This window comes from Mercenaria mercenaria, chromosome 11 (assembly GCF_021730395.1).
Source record: "Mercenaria mercenaria strain notata chromosome 11, MADL_Memer_1, whole genome shotgun sequence".
Taxonomy (NCBI): Eukaryota; Metazoa; Mollusca; class Bivalvia; order Venerida; family Veneridae; genus Mercenaria; species Mercenaria mercenaria.
In genome coordinates, this window is record NC_069371.1 from 3,653,371 (window position 1) to 3,675,257 (window position 21,887).

The following is a 21,887-nucleotide window of genomic DNA, read 5'->3' on the forward strand; positions in this document are numbered from 1 at the left end:
TTTGATGTAACTTTTAGAATTACTTTCCTTTGTTGTTACTATAAAAAGCTTATATATATAAATATTGCAACTTTTTAATTACTGGCCGTAGGGAAAAATCAAGACCACTTCTTTTCTTCTCTTCTGCAGTCATAAGGAACACAATGATTCATTTGTAGAGACAAGGTTCTCCTTAGTACAGGCTGCCATAAGAAACAAAAGAAATAGGCAGTGTAAGTTGCCAGAACTAACTATCTATGACATTGCCGAAAAGAACAAAGGTCATGTTCTACACTGGGAGCCAAACGCTTGGACATTCTGTGCTCTCTTCGATGAAATGTCAGATGCTCAGGTACAGACATCTAGAGTCGGACTGACTGCTAAAAGAGGAAGACCACAGCAGCTTAAAGTAATTGAAGAATTTTTTCTGGTACCCATCAGACTTCATATAGTCTATTTGTCAGAGCTCTAGCAACATGCTTTCACAAGTCAATATGCTCAGCTATCATTAACAAGTGGACTGACTGTCTGTTAAACTTTATTTCTTGTTGAAAAGGAGCTAGTTGTTCAAAACTTTAACCGGCTGTTAAACTAACCGCTGGTTAAATTTTGATTCTTAACACTAGTCTTAGTGGGAAACACTAATATGATGTTTTGATTTTATTGTAAAGAATTTTCAAATTTCATAATTCTTAACTCATACATTTGTTTTTCTAAGTCTTCTAAAATGTTGAAAACTAACCCTAAAAGTTAATCAACCGTTAGCTTAATCCCCTGTTAAAGTTTCAAACAACTGGTCCCTGGCCTACCAAAACTGTGATTGAAAATACCATGCCGAGTAAGTTTCAGTCAGCACATCCAAGTACCCAAGTTTTTACTGACTGTTCAGATTTTTTTTTACCGAGACACCCCAATCATTAATAAACAAGTCTTTAATGTATTCTCACTACAAACTTCATTTGACAAACAAAGCCTTAATTGGAAGTCCATCTGGATTAATAACTTTTGTTTCTGACATGTGGGCTGGTTGTATCAGTGACAAGCAGATCACATGATCCTTTGGTGTTCTTTAACTTTGTGAGTGCTGTGATCAGTTGCCATCATAGCTTATGATGGCTTTTTGCTAAGTGACTTATCAACACCTAAAGAATTACTCTTGACAACACAAACAAAATAGGCTTATTGTCCGCATATAACTTGCAAATTTTTCATGTTGATTTTATGACAATTTGAGTACTGCTCATCTTACAATAATGTTTTGTACTGGTTCACTGTATATATGTTGTGTATTATGTTGACTGTATATATGTTGTGTACATGTTGAGGCCCACATGGAAGATCGGGAAACAAACTGCGTAAGCTTCGTTAAATAAAGACTTACTAACTTCGCAACCTTTACTAACATTTATTGTTGAGTGATCCAAAGGAATACATGACATATAAGAACCCGGGGAGGAAGTATTGTGCTCTGCTCATCATGCTTAATGTATATGAAATATTAATATGAATTCACTACAAACTGATAAAATGAAAACCAATCATACATTGATAGATTTACAACTGACGAATCTTAGTCTGACAAATCTAGTTTAAGGAAAAGTGACGGAAATTATCGAGAAAGAAACTGCAACCCATATTAAATACCTGTAATTGATTGAACTAACTCATCAAACTTTTTCTGATTGTTCCTGCTTCCAACTGCAACGGTGCTTGAATGGTTAAAAGAATGCCTCTTAGCTAGGAGTATTTGGTGCAATAAATGTGGTGACTTAATGCATATGAAGACCACGAAAGAGCAGAATGGTTGACAAATTTTTCGATGTTATAGCAATAGGAACCACCAATGGTCACTCCGAACGAACTCAATTTTCGAAAAGATCAATATTGTTTGTTTGTTTGTTTTGCGTTTAATGCCATTTTTCAAAAGATCAACATAAAAATACAGGATGCGATTGTATTCATTAAGACTGACTTGGATAAGCAGTCGTTACTGCAGTGCTCAAATGTCAGTGGCACAGTGTATGGCACTAAGGCCGCTAACTGGGCTAGCTACATTTGGGACCTTTTTAAGGAATATTTCCACAGACACATGCGGAACAAAATTCTAGCAGGCGAAACTGAAATCAACGAATCTCTATTTGGCTGTTAAGTAAAGTTCCATTGCGGCAACCCCAACAAGGGCTTGAAGATTTGTGTATTTGGACATGTAGACAGAAAGACTAACACAGTAATTCTGTATCCTGTCACCAAACGCCATGTGAAACCAGGCTGAACAATTTAAAGTTGATGACTGGTCTGCATATTACAAAACAAGAGCTGTCCGTATGACAGTGCACACCACTATTTGGCGATTTGACAATAAAATGAATATATGTCTCAATAAGAGACTTCTACTTTAAAAGGAAGATACACCAAATACACCAAAGAGGCATAATTCAGTCAAGAACACAGAGTTATTGGGATTGTTACCACATATGCAGATGATGATGGTAAAGATATATCTTAAGGTTCAAGTCATTATCTTGTATAGTACCAAAGTTATGTCCAGAAAACGAAGTTTGTCAAAACATTTTAGTATGGAAGGGGCATAATTTGGTCAAAAATACAAATCAGAGTTATGGGGATTGTTTACCACACACGCAGATGATGATGATAAAGATACATTATAAGGTTCAAGTCTTTATCTTATATTGTACTAAAGTTATATCATTGCCAAAAAACTTTAGTATGAAAGGGGCATAATTCTGTCAAAAATACAAAAAGAGTTATGGGGATTGTAACCACACATACAGATGATGATTATAAAGAAATATTTTTAATTTCAAGTCATAATCTTTTAAAGTACCAAAGAAATGTCTATAAACAAAGCTTTCGAAAAAATTTAACATGAAAATAATTCCAAGTATAACAACTTTGTGACCTTGACCTTGGGTATAATGGGCCCAGCCCCTGCACATACTTTGTTTGCTGGACAATGTTTATGCGAACTTACAGTAAGATATAAGCAATAGTAACAAAGGTATGACAGCAAAACAAAGGTTGCTGAAAAACTTTAACCTTAACAAGAGCTGTCCGTAAGACAGCGCGCTCGACTTTTCTCAGTGCTTGACTCTGAATTAGAGCTTTGCCAGTAAAAAAATTCCAAGGTAAAAAGGGACATAACTCTGTCAAAGTTATAATCAGAGTTATGGGAATTGTGTTTCCTGGCACAGACTTTGATAGTATATAACTATTTAGAGTTTCAAGTCAAAAGCTTTAATAGTAACAGAAATATTTGACTTTTAACAAAACATTCTAAGTTAAAAAGGGGCATAATTCTGTCAAAATTCAAATCAGAGTTATGGGGATTGTGTCTCCTGGTGTAGACTGTGATGGTAAAAAAGCATTTTCACTTTCAAGTCAAAAGCTTTGATAGTAACAGAAATATTTGACTTTATCGAAATCTTTAAACAAAAATACTAAGTTAAAAAGGGGCATAATTCTGTTAAAATTCAAACAGAGTTATGGGAATTGTGTCTCCTGGTGTAGACTTTGATTGTAAACAACTATTTTGTGTTTCAAATAAAAAGCTTTAATAGTAACAGAGATATTTGACTTTATCAATTGTTTTTTTTTTAATTCTAAGTTAAAAAGGGGCATAATTCTGTCAAAATTCAAATCAGAGTTATGGGGATTGTTTTCCCTGGTGTAGACTTTGATAGTTAATAAGTATTTTAAGTTTCAAGTCAACAGCTTTGATAGTAACAGAGATATTTGACTATCAAATACTTTAACCAAAATGTCTGAGTTAAAAAGGGGCATAATTCTGTCAAAATTCAAAATAGAGTTATGGGGATTGTTTCTCCTGGTGTAGACTTTGATAGTAAATAACCATTTTAAGTTTCAAGTCAAAAGCTTTGATAGTAACACAGTCATAGGACAGATTATAAGCGTTAATATGAACAAAATCGAGGGTGCCAGGAAACATGCAAAAGTCATTTTAGAAGGATTGTAGGCACAAAGTCCGATCAGTTTGAAGGCCACCTTACGGAAATCATGTGGCATTCTGAGCATAAAGGCCATATTTATGAAAAGTTTGTGGAACTAAAATAATCTGTTGTGAGTTTACACACTTGACAGGCAGCCGCAGTACGATACACAACTGTTTGACTCCTGGGAAGGCACATAAGAAAATTCAGAAACAACAGAATCATTTATAAGGAAATTTTATAGCTGTACGCAGCATCCACAAGAGTCAGTAACTAGTTTTGCTTCTCGATTGGAAAATTATTTCAACAAGGCAGTTTTACTTAAAGGGATAAACCAAACAGATACCAACAGGAATTTTATATCAAGGATTGAGGAAGAAGGTTAAGCAACTTGCTACATGCATACAAATATGAAAACAGGTTAAAAAATAGAAATAAGCAAGACAGAGGCTGAGATGAAAGTTGAAGATGATGAAAGGAAGATACCATGCAAATCTAGTCAAACCAGGAAAGAATGAGATGACAGAAGTTAAAGATTCATTGAAGAAATTGAATGAAAAAGACTGCAGAAATTAGAAGAACTTTAACTACAGGAATATTTAAATCATCTTCTGGAATCTGTAAAATTGCCAGATGGAGACAATAGTAGTATATGTATTAAGGAAAAATAGTACCCTGCTTCCCCTCCCAACAAAATGGAATATCGCCACAATTTGGAATACAATCCACACTAAAATTGATAGGGTTTTGGCATAATTATGTCTTTTATTTCATGACTCCAGCCAATGGATCCTTTAGATTATGCTAGGTTTCAACATGGTATCATTAAATTACATGTTGCTGAATTTGGGGAAAATTAACAAAAAGTTCATTTATCTTTTGAATTTATTGATTTAAAATATTCATTTCATCTTCTTGTAAGATAAGAGTGTACAAACAGGCTTAAAAAGCTTTACAACTTTAACCTCTCAAGACATTGGACTTCCATGACCAAATACCAGATGGCTTGACCCTGATACAAGTGGCAATAAATCTGACAAGAGCTGTCAGTTGACAGCACCCTCAACTATTCTCAGTGCTTGATAGTATAATATAAGCTATGAGTAAAACTTAAACATTACAATAAGCATGTTCTAAGCCAAAAAGGGGCCATAATTCAGTCAAAATGCTTGATAGAGTTGCCCCCTTTTTACAGACTGGGGTCATGATGGTAAACAAGTATGCAAAATATGAAAGCAATATCTCAATAGACTTTGAAAATATTTGGGGTGGTATGCAAACTTTATTACAATAAGCATATTCTAAGTCGAAGAGGCCATAATTCAGTCAAAATGCTTGATAGAGCTTGATAGAGTTGCCTCCTCCTTTTTACAGACTGGGGTCATGAAGGTAAACAAGTACGCAAAATATCAAAGCAATATCTCAATGGACTTTGAAAATATTTGGGGTGGTATGCAAACTTTAACATTACAATAAGCATATTCTAACATTACAATAAGCATATTCTAAGTCAGCATGCTCAACTATTCTCAGTGCTTGATAGTATAATATAAGCTATGAGTAAAACTTAAACATTACAATAAGCATGTTCTAAGTCGAAAAGGGGCCATAATTCAGTCAAAATGCTTGATAGAGTTGCCTCCTCCTTTTTACAGACTGGGGTCTTGATGGTAAACAAGTATGCAAAATATGAAAGCATTATCTCAATGGACTTTGAAAATATTTGGGGTGGTACGCAAACTTTAACATTTGTGTGACGCTCACGCTAATGGCAACGCCAAGGCAAGTAGGATAGCTCCCCTATTCTTCGAATAGTCGTTGTAAAAATGGAAGTCTGAAAAAATGAGTAATGGATTATCAAAGTGAAGCCAGAATGGAAGGTTGTATGAAGAACATGTGGACTGATGGAAAGACTACCTTTTGATTCAAGAACAAGAGCCAAATCTAACTCCTGTACATCAGCTGCCTTACTACACACAAATTGAACAAGCTAGGAATACAGAAGCTGAACATCTAGCAGATGCCATTTCAGCATCAATTGAGAGACACAATAAACAGTCTGTACTGAAAGTAGGAGGAAAACGCAGAGCAGGATCAGTAACAAAGTAAACCTAGATGATGTACTTGAAAATGTAAATGTTAGTGTAAAACTGATGCAGCCTATTGCACATTGAAGGCTTAGGTAATACACATATTGTAATAACACATATTTTCCCTTGGTTAAAATTTAAGAAATTTTGCAATATTGTGTAAGTTCGCAATATCTAATAAAGTCTGTAAGGTAACAAGTTTGCTCGACATGACAGTGTGTGAGGTATGACCTATATCATTGTTTTATTAGGAAAGAAAAAGAGAAAGTTTCAACCATCAACGGAAACGAACTCTGAAGATTCTGATGGTTCAGCTGGTGAACAAGCTGATGAACACTGAACAAACTGGTAAGAATGTATTGGTGACATTATAAAAAGGTTAATCTTTTTGTTTTGTCCTTCAGATTTTAAGCAGACAAAGTTGTAAGAAAGTAAATATGAGTAACTTCTGTTGCCATACATTTTAGATGATTTTGATGCGTCTTGAAAAAGATGAGAGAAGCTCCTCAAAGCACAGCTATAAAGTTGTAAATATTGCTTGTTATTTTTTACTGGACAAATCATTTCTTGAAATGATATTACCCTCTATTCCAGTTGGAGGCATGAGGCCAAATCTAACAGTCAAAATGTAGGATATCTTTTGTTCTATTCTAGTCTAATTGGGTCTTTGACAGGTCAGTTAATTTTTTTACGCTTTTGTATCGTGTTTTTATGTAAAGCACTTTTGAACATATTTTTATATGAAAAGAGTGCTATATAAATGTGGTATATAATAATAAAAATAATAATACATTCTTATTTCTACAATTTTCGCCTTTAATGTGGTACATATGACTTTGTTATACAAGACTTTCATAATTTTGTGGTGATGTGGAATTACCACGATATCAGAGATTTGTAGAATTAGAATATTTTTCTTTTTAAATTGTAAAAACAGTTGATCTTGTAGAAAGTGTATCAGCCGAGCTCTGCCTTGTTTGGGCCTAATAGTTAAATCCGGAACTGCATTCACTGCATTCTATCGATTCAAAAGTAGCCCAAACTCAGGATACATTATTGGTCAGAGTCTGTGACATTGTTAGAAGTCATTTTCACCCCAGGGAGGAAGCACTCCACAAAGAACCGCTAGAGGTACAAAAACACTTGAGAGAGTGGAATTGTCTAATTATAGATTACGATATCCTGTACAGAACCACATCTAACTGCTTCAGTAAAAACAAGAGGGCCATGTTGGCCCTATATCGCTCATCTGAGTTAAGTTGCTTGCTTGAACAAATTTCTTTGCTTAAGCTTCAAAAACAACAAGAGGGCCATGATGGCCCTATATCGCTCACCTGTTATCATTGCACTTGAGGACAAGAAGGTCCTCAGAAAAAATATCTAAGTCCAAAGGACAGGAACAACAAAGCGAAGAAATTTAACCAAAAAGAAAAAAAAATTCTTACAAGGTATAGATATGTCAAAATACACCTAAAAATTGGAGGTACCATCCATGTTGTACCACAGAAAAGTGGTCTCAGTTTTTCCCTACGGCCAATAATAAAAAAGTTACTAAAAATAAGCTATTTATAGTAACGTAAAAGGGAAGTAATTAAAAAAATAAAAATTGTAAGTGAACAAAAGAAGGATCTGCCAAATAAATCTGTTGACATAAATGAAATTTCAGATCAGTATCTTCATTAGTTATGGAGATATACCCATTTCAATTTGAAATAAAGGGAGGTAATTTGACATAAAATCAGTTCATAGTTATCTACCCTGATTGTCTCAGTCCAACTAATAACAATAATGAAATTTCAAATAAGTCCTATAAGTACTAACTGATATAAATCAATTTTGATTACAATCAGGGGAGGTAATCAGATATAAAATAACTCTGGAACCTATGATTGGATCTGATTTGTCACGGAATCCAAGACTTACTGTTGTTGAAGACATTTTAAAAGTTTGTATCAAATAAAACCATAAATGAAGTCTCTATATGGCTGCAAAAGCCAAAATAGCCAATTTTGGACCTTTAAGGGGCCATAACTCTGGAACCCATGATAGAATCTGGCCAGTTGAAGAAAGGAAGCAAGATCTTGTGGTGATACAAGTTGTGTGCAACTTTGGTTAAAATCAAATCATAAATGAAGCTGCTATTGTGCAGTCAAGGTCAAAATAACTAATTTTGGCCCTTTCAGGGGCCATAACTGTGGAACCCATTATGGGATCTGGCCGGTTCAAGAAAGGAACCGAGATCTTATGGTGACACAAGTTTTGTGCAAGTTTGATTAAATTCAAATCATAAATGAAGCTGCTATTGTGCAGACAATGTCAAAATAGCTAATTCTGGCCCTTTCAGGGGCCATAACTCTAGAACCCATAATGGAATCTGGCCAGTTCAAGAAAGGAACCAAGATCTTATGGTGATACAAGCTGTGTGCCAGTTTGGTAAAAATCAAATCATAAATAAAGCTGCTATTGTGCAGACAAGGTCAAAATAGCTAATTTTGGCCCTTTCAGGGGCCATAACTCTGGAACCCATAATGGGATCTGGCCAGTTCAAGAAAGGAACCGTGACCTTATGGTGATACAAGTTGTGTGCAAGTTTGGTTAAAATAAAATCATAAATGAAACCACTATCGTGCAGACAAGAAATTGTTGACGGACGGACGGACGGACGCACGCACGCACGGACGGACTGACGACGGACGACGGACGAAGGGTGATCACAAAAGCTCACCTTGTCACTATGTGACAGGTGAGCTAATAAAGTAGGTCAGTAGGTCATATTCATGACCACTGAAAGTCAGTTCTGAGATAAGTGTGCAAAACTGTAAATGTCATCCAAATTTCAAGGCTGTATCTTAAAAAACAAGAAAGTAGGTCAGTAGGTCAAATTCATGGTCACTGAAAGTCAGTTTTAAGATCGGTGTGCAAGACTGTATATGTCATCCAAATTTCAAGGCTGTATCTTAAAAAACAAGAAAGTAGGTCAGTAGGTCAAGCCCATACACATTTAACCCTTTGTCATGTATTTGCAGAATATATCTTAAATATTTGTTTTCTCAGAAACTATATTCCAAGTGATTGCAAAGTATTTGCGTCAGACTTTTGCAAACAGTCTGCAAAACGTATCACACTGAAGCAAATGGTTTGCAAATAAACACTTAGATAAATTACAGACTGCAAAGGTTTTGCAAACAAATACTTTATTAAATTAGCAGACAGCAAAGCATCTGCAAACAAACACTTAGCTCATTTAGTTAGCAAAGGTATTGCAAATAAACACTTTGTACACAAATGAAAGAGCAAAGCATTTGCAAATAGTTAACATAGATGAATTTGCTTTCCTGGTAGACTCTAGGTACAGGAAGTAATTAACAATTCTGTTTTCTGATTGGTCTATATTCAAATGGCAGGATTTTTTAAAATATTGTGAGGAAATGTTTACACATCAGTTAGTAGAAATATTTTGGTGATGCAAACTTGTGTTAAACAGATTATTATATTCTAATTATTATTTCTGGATATAAACTTTGTTGAATAAGGATAATGCAATACCATGTTGTTAAGCAATAAGACTTCCAAGAACTAGAGAATATTGCAGCATGTGGAAATGTAATATTAATCAATGATAGTTATATAAAACACTTTTTACTGAAGCAATTGTTAAAACTTACATTATTACATGATTTTAATTATTGTTACTGAATGATCACTACAATGATTGATTTTTAATAGTTATTTAAACTGCAAATGGTTTTGTGAATTTACATCTGTTTTTCAGATATTAAACAAAGTCCTTTTCTAAATTGAACCTCGGAAATTTATTTTTTGCTATTTGTTACGTATTTGCGAATACTTTGCGTATTATTTGCATGCAAGTTGCAAATACTTTGCTATCACTTTGCGATTGCTTTGCTATCACTTTGTGATTACTTTGCTATCACTTTGCGATTTATTTGCCGAAGTTTCAGCTGCGAATTGTAAATTGTTTGCGAAGTATTTGCATTCTGTGTGCGTACGTATATATTTGCAAAAGCTTTGCAGAATAGTTGCACGTTTCGTTCCATTTCTACTCGTCTGTGGAATATATTCAGCAATCATGTGCTGCAACTGTTCTGCAAAGGTTATGGCAAATATTTGGCAAAGATAAAAAGTATATTCTGCAAAGGCCCTGTTTTTGCATGGGAAGGTCACAGTCGGGTGACCCTTATCACTTGGGGTCATCAGGTAATTATAATTGAACAGTCTGGGAAATATGATCTGATAATTTTTGAAGTGTTTTTTCCTATAATACTCCTATATCAAGTGACCCCTGGGGCGGGGCCTCTTTCCACCCCAGGGGCATAATTCGCACAAACTTATTAGAGATCAACACGGCAATGATACATACAAAATATCATAGGCCTTGAACTTTCAGACAAGAAGATTTTTAAAGTTTTTTTCGTATGTCTATGTAAAACTAGAGACCCCCAGGGCAGGGCCTCTTTCGCCCCTGGGGCATAATTTGAACAATTTTGATAGTAATCCACTAGGCAATGCAACATACCAAATATCAAAAGCATAGGCCTTGCAGTTTCAGGCAAGAAGATTTTTAAAGTTTTTTTCTTATAAATGTCTATGTAAAACTAGGGAACCCTGTGGCAGGGCCTCTTTTCACCCCAGGGGAATAATTTGAAGAATCCTGTAGAGGACCACAAGGCAATGCTACATACCAAATATCAAAAGCCTAGGTCATGTGGTTTCAGACAAGATTTTTAAAAATTTTTCCTATACAAGTCTATATAAACCATGTGACCCCGCCCCCAGGGGGCCATATTTCATCCTAGGGGGATCATTTAACAATCTTGTTAGAGGCCCAATATATGATGCTACATAATAAATATCAAAGTCCTAGGCCTTATGGTTTTGGACAAGAAGATTTTCAAAGTTTTTCCCTATATAAGTCTATATAAACCATGTGACCCCCGGTGCGAGGCCATATTTGACCCTAGGGGGATAATTTGAACAAACTTTGTAGAGGCCCACTAGATGATGCAACATACTAAATATCAAAGCCCTAGGCCTTATGGTTTTGGACAAGTAGATTTTCAAAGTTTTCCCTATATTAGTCTATATAAACCATGTGGCCCCCGGGGCGGGGCCGTATTTGACCCTAGGGGGATAATTTGAATAATCTTGGTAGAGATCCACTAGATGATGCTACAAAACAAATATCAAAGCCCTAGGCTTTGCGATTTTGGACAAGAAGATTTTTAAAGTTTTTCCTTTTGGTTGCCATGGCAATCAGAGTTCTGTATGGAATTCAATTCTTTGAACAATTTTTAAAGAAGCCCATCCAAGGATCATCCCTGTGAAGTTTCATCAAAATTGGCTAATGGTTTAGGAGGAGATGTTGTTTAAAGGAAAGTGTGGACGGACAGTGATCACAATATCTCACCCTGAACCTTTGGCTTAGGTGAGCTAACAAGAGGGTCATTGACCCTAAAGCGCTCACCTGTGTACAAGGCTTCAAGTGTGTTTGTATAAGTACAGAGTTAGGTTTACTCTATGTTAGCCTATATTATATACATGTCACACACACTTTTGAACCTAGGGCAATAATTTGAACAATTATGGTAGACATTACAAATCTGATATCACATGCCAAATATCAAGGCTCTAGCTATTATTGATTCAGAGAAGACAAGGAGCTGTGTTCAATAAACACTTGATGCCCCCCCCCCCCCCCCCACCGGTGGCATCCTTGTCGATAGATTTTCACCTTATTGTTACATCTGTATTAGTATCAATTCATTCTTGTAAGCAGTATTGATGCTAGACGAAACGGTCCCATTTGGTTAACCAAGAAATGGCCCATACAAAGCAACCTAAGTCCAAAACGAGGTCAAGGTCAAACTGAGGTCAGGTGATGTCTGAAGATGAGGAATGGTTACAGGTTACATCTGCATTAGTATCAAGTCATTCTAGTGAGGGGTATTGATGCTAGATGAAACAGTCCCATTTGGTTAACCTCGTACGGACTGACGACTGATGAACAGACAGGACAATCACTATATGCCTCCCGCATCAGTAGATGCCGGGGGCATAAAAAGTGACCACACCCCTGGCAGCCATGTTTTTTGACGAATCCTAAAAATTTGAATAATCTTGGTAGAGGGTCACACATTAGAACCATTTGTGCAAAATTATTTTAAAATCGGGCCAGCAGTTTCACACAAAAAAGATTTTTAAAGTTTCCACTATATACATATAGGGAAAAGTGACCATGCCCTCTGGCAGCCATGATAAATAATTTGAACAATCTTGGTAGAGTGTCACACAAAGACCATTTGAGTAAAATTATTCTAAAATCGGACAAGCAGTTTCATACAAGAAGATTTTTAAAGTTTCCACTATATACATATTGGGAAAAGTGACTGTGCCCTCTGGTGGCCACGTTTTTTTGACGAATCGGTATAAGTTGAACAATCTTGGTAGAGGGTCACACAATGACCATTTGTGTAAAATTATTCTAAAATTGGGCCAGCAGTTTCACACAAGAAGATTTTAAAGTTTCCACTATATACATATAGGGAAAAGTGACCACGCCCTCTGGCGGCCATGTTTTTTGACGAATCAAATTAACTTGAACAATCTCGGTAGAGGGTCACACAAGGACCTTATGTGTAAAATTATTCTAAAATCGGACAAGCAGTTTCATACAAGAAGATTTTTAAAATTTCCTCTATATACATATAGTGACCACGCCCTCTGGCGGCCATGTTTTTTGACGAATCGGTATAATTTGAACAATCTTGGTAGAGGGTAGCAGAAGGATCATTTGTGTGAAATTATTTTAAAATCGGACCATCAGTTTAGAAGGAGATGTCGTTTAAAATTTTTCCTAATTTTAGCTCTGGCAGCCCCTATGTGCAACCAAGCGGAACCGTTTGAACAACTTTGGTAGAGGACCATCCAAGGAACATCACGGTCAAGTTTCATCAAAATCCATTCAGTGGTTTTGGAGGAGATGTCGTTTAAACACAAATGTTGTAGACGGACGACTTGACGCACGGACGGACGACGGACACATCGTGATCACAATACCTCAACATGAGCACCTCGTGCTCAGATGAGCTAAAAACTAGTAAATAACGCCTGTCAAAACTACAGCAAGATATGTGATGAAAAAGAATCAACACCGCCTGTCGTTTGCAGTGTCATTCTTGAAGATGATGACCATTATTAAACCTTGACCTCCAAGCCAGTCTCTTTCACGGAACAGTTTGTTGAGATTTCTGCTTTTGACTTAAGCAAAAGTGAGGAAGAACTACAAGAAGAACTCAAAATGCCTACCACGCAAAGTAAACAAACAGCCCTAGAAAAGACATTACTGTTGTCCAGTTCAGAAAGTGTAGAGTCCCTGAATCAGTGCAGTATTACACAGAGGAACCATAATTAGTTCCATTGACAGTTACAGCTGAACCCGATTACTCAACAGCTTTAGTCCAATTTCTTCTTCTGTCACAGCCAAATTTTTTCATAAACTTCATAGAATTTCCCTTGTTTTTTGTTAAATTTTGTAACTCTAATTTTTCATTAAATTGAACTAAAAACTAGGTTTGGTGAAAATCCTTTAAGCTGTTCATTCAAACAAAACTTATTAAAAGATTTTTTCCTATAATTTGCTGTCAGGCAACTAAAACGCATAACCATCAGAAGAAATCATTCAAATTTATTTCTATTTTAACTCTAGTGGCCTTTAAAAGGGCCAAGGTGCCCCCTTTTAATCAAAGTTGGCATATCACCTTATAATGATGTTACAGTCCAAGTTTAATGAAGATTTATAAAGTGGTTCATGAGAATAAGTACTTTAAAAGTATTTCTATTTTAAGCTCTAGTTGTCCCTAAAAGGGACCAAGTGCCACAAACTGAACAAACATGGTAAAGTACTTTATAATGATGCTCCAGACAAGGTTTGATGAAGACCAATCCAGGAGTTAATGAACAGAAGTAAGTTCAATGTATTTCTATTTTTAACTGTAGCAGACCCAAAAATATATTTCTTAAAGGACTTTATAATGATGTTACAAATCAAGTTTGCTGCATATCCACCAAGTGGTTCATGAGAAGAAGTACTTAAAAGCCATTTCTATTTCAAGCTTTGTACAGTTTATGTTGATCGATTTAGAGAGACTGCTAGCTGATTCCTTAAATGTAGGCTGGTTACAGAACTTTGAAGTCCCTTTAACTCAAGAGCTGAAACTGCCAACCATGCATTCACATACATGGATTGAGTGGATCTCCAAAGTGAACTAGAAATGTGTCCATGGGACACAGATGCCCCCACTACATGACATTAAAATGACAATTTTTTCCCAGGTCAGGGGCCAGAACTCCTACAATACTGAATGAATCCGGACGCGAAACCCCAGGTGCACAACTACACATGCTGACCAACATTCCTGTAAACTTTGGTGATTCTAGGTCAAATACTTTTGGAGCTATGCGCGACACAACATTAAAATGACCAATTTTTTACTAAGTCAGGGGCCATAACTCCTACATGACTGGATGAATCCGGACGCGAAACCCCAGGTGTACAACTACACATGCTGACCAACATGCCTGTAAAGTTTTGTGACTCTAGGTCATATACTTTTGCAGCTAGGCATGACACAACATTAAAATGACCAATGTTTACAAAGTCAGGGGCCATAACTTCTACATGACTGAATGAATGCGGACGCGAAACCCCAGGTGCACAACTACACATGCTGACCAACATTCCTGTAAACTTTGGTGATTCTAGGTCAAATACTTTTGGAGCTATGTGCGACACAACATTAAAATGACGAATTTTTTAGTAAGTCAGGGGCCATAACTCCTACATGACTGGATGAATCCGGACGCGAAACCCCAGGTGCACAACTACACATGCTGACCAACATGCCTGTAAAGTTTTGTGACTCTAGGTCATATACTTTTGGAGCTAGGCACGACACAACATTAAAATGACCAATTTTTACAAAGTCAGGGGCCATAACTTCTACAGGACTGAATGAATGCGGACGCGAAACCCCAGGTGCACAACTACACATGCTGACCAACATTCCTGTAAACTTTGGTGATTCTAGGTCAAATACTTTTGGAGCTATGCGCGACACAACATTAAAATGACAAATTTTTTAGTAAGTCAGGGGCCATAACTCCTACATGACTGGATGAATCCGGACGCGAAACCCCAGGTGCACAACTACACATGCTGACCAACATTCCTGTAAACTTTGGTGATTCTAGGTCAAATACTTTTGGAGCTATGCGCGACACAACATTAAAATGACCAATTTTTTACTAAGTCAGGGGCCATAACTCCTACATGACTGGATGAATCCGGACGCGAAACCCCAGGTGCACAACTGCACATGCTGACCAACATGCCTGTAAAGTTTTGTGACTCTAGGTCATATACTTTTGGAGCTAGGCACGACACAACATTAAAATGACCAATTTTTACAAAGTCAGGGGCCATAACTTCTACATGACTGAATGAATCCGGAATCGAAACCCCAGGTGCACAACTACACATGCTGACCAACATTCCTGTAAAGTTTTGTGACTCTATGTCAAATACTTTCAGAGCTACGCGCGACACAACATTTTCGGAAGGACGGACGGACAGTTGGACGGAAGGACGGATGGACAAGAGCAAATCTATATGCCCCCCCCCCCCCCCCCCAAAGGGGGGGCATAAAAATGTAAAAAGGTATTTAGGCTGGAGGGGGGGGGGGGGGGGAGGGTATTTTGAAGGCATCACAAAAAAAGTTACACCAAAACAATGCCACTTGATTGAAACATTGAGCCGGGGACAAAATTCAAGTAAATGGACCGATGCAAGAAAAGAGAGGACAAGGTATGTCCTCAGTATTCAGACAAGTGGTTAAGCATAAAGGTAGTACTGAGCCAGACAACTTACCAAAAAGCATTTTATATACAGACTTCCAAAATACAAATACGAGATATGGAAAAACTCATGAGAAACCAGCAAGGAAAATGTACACCAAGTTTGTGAACAATAATGGACACAAAGGACTTATTGTGAAGGAATGTGGATTTCTCATGGGGTTGTTTACTGCACTCACTGTGATTTGCAGTTAGGACTTGTTGAGATAAAGTGCCCGGCAGCAATGAAATCGAGAATGAAAACACCAAACGAATGTGCCACTGATAAATGATTTTTCTGTGAACCTTCAGATTGGAAAGTGTCACTGAAGAGAAATCATAACTATCACTTTCAGGTGCAAGGTCAAATGGGTATCACAGGCAGGAAATGGTGTGAGTTTTGTTGTTTGGACATGTGTTGGTATTTCAGTACAAAGGATCACCTTTGCTGAGGAACTCTGGGTTCATATGGTTAAACAACTTGAAACATTCTATGTCACTGCATACATTGCAGAACTGTTTTCAAGACATGTTCAAAAAGGTATTCCTCTTTTTAATGCTTTGATCCAAGTATGGTTGCGCAAGGTGGTTTAAAAATTACTGGTACTATTTGTACTTTCAGCAGTATAAACTCTATTGCCTGTTTGTATATATTTTGTACCAGTTTGTCACCAATATTTTGTGTAATCTAAGATAAAATGTAATCAGATTTACATTCAAGTAAGTAATTAACAAGAGAATTGGCAGAAATACTAAGTGACATCTTGTATTCAAGTGACTATGAACTTAATGTGATACAGAAAGAAGACTTTAATTTGGACAGTATTTCATAAGATAGAAAAGATGAATTAAGTGATTGTGCAAAGGAAGATATCTTGGGTATGTTTGGCTGTCAAAATCAGTAGATCACAAGCTGCGTTGTGGAAGAAAAGCTTCCTATCAAATGCGATTAGCAGCATGTTTGCTATTTGAATGCAAGAAACGACTGAGAGATCTTTGCCTAAACATGCATCTTCTTTGATGTTGTTGTTGATGCCACCATATACCTTTGTGGCAGGAATGAGGATAATGAACTAAAGTGTCTGTGTAGCCTCAAAACTCGGCTTTGACCTCGCTAGAAGAGCGGGTTTTAAAGGCACTTATTGCTTGAGGAGAGCTGATGTCATTCAAAGAAAAAAGGTAAAAAGATTTCTGACTCTTATTGCTGTTGAGTGGTCCACTAAGTCGCAAAGCTTGTGTTTAAAAATGATTGACTCATTACTTCACACATTTATAGAGGTCAGTGAGAGGAAGTGCAGTAACTAAGAACCATAACTGTAGTTGGCCTCCAAACTCCTACGCAGTGATCCTCCTTGCCGCTTCGCTCATTGATCACTGCCAACACAAAATTCACATGACCATTGTTCATCACGTGGTGATCGTATAAAAATAAACTTACATATTAATCTTTTGGTAAATTGACAATGGCATATCTTGGCCAGCAGGAAAATATTCAAAAGCCTCTATCTGTTTCAGCTTGGGGTACATGGCAGCATTATAATCGTGAACTGCGTCAAAAGATTAACTTCGACATACTCGTTTGTTTACTTTCAGTTTCGTTTCAGGATACTAACCAGTCGTGTAAATAAATACCCATTTTCTTTCAGAATCGTTATTTTTTTCTATTATGGAACATTCGCCTATGCTTAAAGAAGGTAAACTTCGAAAACACTGGGGAAAAAAACAACTAAATAATTATATAACTAAAAAAAGTCCACATAGCTGAATTTTAGATAAAAAATTTTTGTTGGCAGGGAGATCACTGCATAGGAGTTTGGCTGGCCTAATGGTTTTAATTTCCTCCCTTTGTGTTAAAAACTTTGTCCAGAGCATCTCTCATTAACTTTAAGAGATACTTTCTTCAAACTTTAAATTCTTATAGAACACATTGAGATGGAGTGTAGTAACTAAAAACCATAACTCTTTCTTTTTCCTTTTTAAATGGCCCCCTTTTTGGATATTTGCTTCGGGAGCATCCACCGGTGTTACTGACTGCCTTGTTTTAAACATTTTTACTTAAACATGTACTGTTCAGAAACTACTGGTCAGAATCATACCAAACTTGCTTTGTTTGTAGCATCCTTATATTATTACATGATTAGAGATATGATATTTCAACAAAAAGTACAATTTCACTTAATTGTAAATTACATTAACTCTTTATGCAGAGATAATTAGGTGTTTTACAAATTACTGTCAAGGTACAAGAAACATACAATAGTTCTGAAGGTCTAACATAGACATCGTCAGTTGTTATATATATATGGACCCCAAGCAGGCAACATTGATTCTCTTTCCTAGTTTTACTCGATCAACTTTTAGAACTATTTAAGAACATTATTCCTTACTGATAGGAATCATGCTCTCTCTTCAAGTACTAAGCAAAAACTAATACATGTGTTGTAACAACAGAACACAAAATTTAATACTATATTTCTTCGTAAATAAAAATAATAAATAAAAAACACTGTTACATCTATATTCCAAACATGGTGGAGAATCTAAAAGCATCATTAAAACAGTGGTCAAGAAGTTTAAAAGTGAAAAAATAGGAAGTGAACTGGAGAATTAGAAAATTCTGGTGCCTTTCAGGGGCAGTAACTCCAGAACCAATGAAAGAATCTAGCCGGTTTTCGAAAGGAACTGAGATCTTATTGTGACTTAAGTTGTGTGTAAGTGTGGTTAAAATCAAATATAAAATGTCACTTATATCGTGTTCACAAGGTAAAAATTAACAAATTTTGTCTCTTTCATGGGTCAATCAGGGGCCGTAACGCCAGAACCTATGATTGGATCTGACAGATTCTTCAAGGAATCCAAGATTTATTGTTGTTGAAGATATTTTGCAAGTTTGTATCAAATCAAACCATAAATGAAGTCTCTATATGGCTGCAAAAGCCAAAATAGCAAATTTTGGCCCTTTAAGGGGCCATAACTTTGGAACCCATGATGGGATCTGGCCAGTTTTCAAAAGGAAACGAGATATTATGCCATCACAAGTTGTGTGCAAGTTTGGTTAAAGTGGATTGCAAAATGTGGTCTCTATCCTGTTCTCAAGCCAAAAATAGCAAATTTTGGCCCTTTAAATGGCCATAGCTCTGGAACCCATTAAGGGATCTGGCCAGTTTTTCGAAAAGAAACGAGATATTATGCCAATACAAGTTGTGTGCAAGTTTGATTAAAATTGATTGCATAATGTGGTCTCTATTGTGTTCACAAGAAATTGTGAACGGACGACAGATGCCAGACGACAGATGACAGACAAAATGCGATCACAAAAGCTCACTCTGTCACTACGTGACAGGCAAGTTAAAAAGAGCAAAAACTAATGAAAAATTTAGGCATGAATGAAATTATTACTAACAATGAACCAAAGAAAGCTATAACTAGTATAAATCCCTTACCGTCAATGCCACCACAAGCTGCTTGGGTTACAGGGCTAATGCCCACATTCCTGGCGCAATCTTATAATCCTCCCATAATGCCCACTTTTATGCATCCTGGCCGAGGTTGTATACCAAGAAGGCGAGGCAGATACAAACTGCCAATTCAGCCCTCATGCTTTAGATGCAAACTGGTTGGCCACATCATATTGATTGTCCTTTGAGTGTTTCTAAGTAAAGTTATTAATTGGGGGGTTTCCCCTTTAAACAGTGATAAGTCAAGTGTTTTTTTCCTGCTTTTATTTTCATGATCAGGACAATATGAATCATTGTCTCAGTATCAAATCTGTACTATTTGATCTTTGTTTTGCTGTAGGGTCTGTATTGTTATAAGTGTTTCAGGAAATCCTGAAGTTGAAATTTTGGAAAAACACAATTGACTCATCATTTAAGCCAGAGAATTTAGGTACATGTATTAGAGAAGCCAGATACATCATTCATAAAGGAAAAATTGGGTGTGAAAACATGACACAGCTGAAGGCTGAGGATTTTTAAAAACACTTCCAAATTGACCCCAAGTTTAGAGAATTTTTAATTTCTAAGTTTTCTAGCCTGTCAAATTCATAAAAAAACATAACAAGAGGTCCTGAATCGCTCACCTATCCCCACATGACCCAGTGTTGAACTGTGTATGACGTCGTTATTTCTATTATTTGACATAATGACCTAGTTTTTGAGCACATGTGACCTAGATATCATCAAGATAAAAAATTCTGACCAATTTTCATGAAGATCCATTGAAAAATATGACCTCTAGAGAGGTCACAAGGTTTTTCTATTATTTGACCTAATGACCTAGTTTTAGAAGGCACGTGATCCACTTTTAAACTTGACCTAGATATCATCAAGATGAACATTCTCACTAATTTTCATGAAGATCTCATGAAAAATATGGCCTCTAGAGAGGTCACAAGGTTTTTCTATTTTTCGACCTACTGACCTAGTTTTTGATTGCACATGACCCAGTTATGAACTTGACCTAGATATCATCAAGGTGAACATTCTGACCAATTTTCATGAAGATCCATTGAGAAATATGGCCTCTAGAGACATCAAAAGGTTTTTCTATTTTTAGACCTACTGACCTAGTTTTTGACCGCACGTGACCAAGTTTCGAACTTGACCTAGATATCATCAAGATGAACATTCTGACCAATTTTCATGAAGATCTCTTGAAAAATATGGCCTCTAGAGAGGTCACAATGTTTTTCTATTTTTAGATCTACTGACCTAGTTATTGACCGCAAGTGACCCAGTTTAGAACTTGACCTAGATATCATCAAGGTGAACATTCTGACCAATTTTAATAAAGATCCCATGAAAAATATGGCCTCTAGAGAGGTCACAATGTTTTTCTATTTTCAGACCTACTGACCTAGTTTTTGACCGCACGTGACCCAGTTTCAAACTTGACCTAGATATCATCAAGCTGAACATTCTCACCAATTTTCATGAAGATCCATTGAAAAATATGACCTCTAGAGAGGTCACAAGGTTTTACTATTTTTAGACCTACTGACCTAGTTTTTGACCCCACATGACCCAGTTTCGAACTTGACCTAGATATCACCAAGCCGAACATTCTGGCCAATTTTCATGAAGATCTCATGAAAAATATGGCCTCTAGAGAGGTCACAAGGTTTTTCTATTTTTAGATCTACTGACCTAGTTTTTGATCCCACATGACCCAGTTTCTAACTTGACCTAGATATCATCAAGATGAACATTCTGACCAATTTTCATGAATATCCATTGAAAAATATGGCCTCTAGAGAGGTCACAAGGTTTTTCTATTTTTAGACCTACTGACCTAGTTTTTGATTCCACGTGACCCAGTTTCGAACTTGACCTAGATATCATCAAGATGAACATTCTGGCCAATTTTCATGAAGATCTCATGAAAAATATGGCCTCTAGAGAGGTCACAAGGTTTTTCTATTTTTAGATCTACTGACCTAGTTTTTGACCGCACGTGACCCAGTTTCGAACTTGACCTAGATATCATCAAGATGAACATTCTGACCAACTTTCATAAAGATCCCATAAAAAATGTGACCTCTAGAGTGGTAACAAGCGAAAGTTTACGCACGCACGCACGGACGACGGACACCACACGATCACAAAAGCTCACCTTGTCACTTTGTGACAGGTGAGATAAAAATGGAAAATAATTTTAAAGTCAGACAGTAAAAACTGTTTACAGGAGTGGATTGAAAATGGGGTTGATATTACCATTACATATAAATATCTTTAAAATGTTCATTTTCGGGAGAGTTGTATGACTTCGGATAATCATATCCACCCCCTTGACAGTATAATAACGCCAACAAATGCAATCCAATATTGAATTCATAAACAAAACTATTCTGGAACATTTACAAAATGGTTCATCCATTCCTCATCTAATTGTTTTGATAAAATATACAAATGTAAATGAACTGGATGAATTCCTCACC

General features: G+C 36.4%; 1 long non-coding RNA gene across 3 annotated transcripts in view; it reads right to left on the reverse strand.

The window, feature by feature from the left end:
- The window catches only part of LOC128546979 (uncharacterized), a 38,435-nt gene extending 18,797 nt beyond the window's left edge, over positions 1-19,638 (reverse strand). Inside the window, exon 1 of one of the 3 annotated variants that reach the window (XR_008366244.1) lies at positions 19,393-19,629. This is a non-coding gene — a long non-coding RNA (uncharacterized LOC128546979). Of the gene's footprint in view, positions 1-19,392 lie in introns of all 3 variants that reach the window. The other 2 variants (XR_008366243.1, XR_008366242.1) reach the window with 2 other exon arrangements.
- Between the last annotated feature and the right edge of the window lie 2,249 nt (positions 19,639-21,887).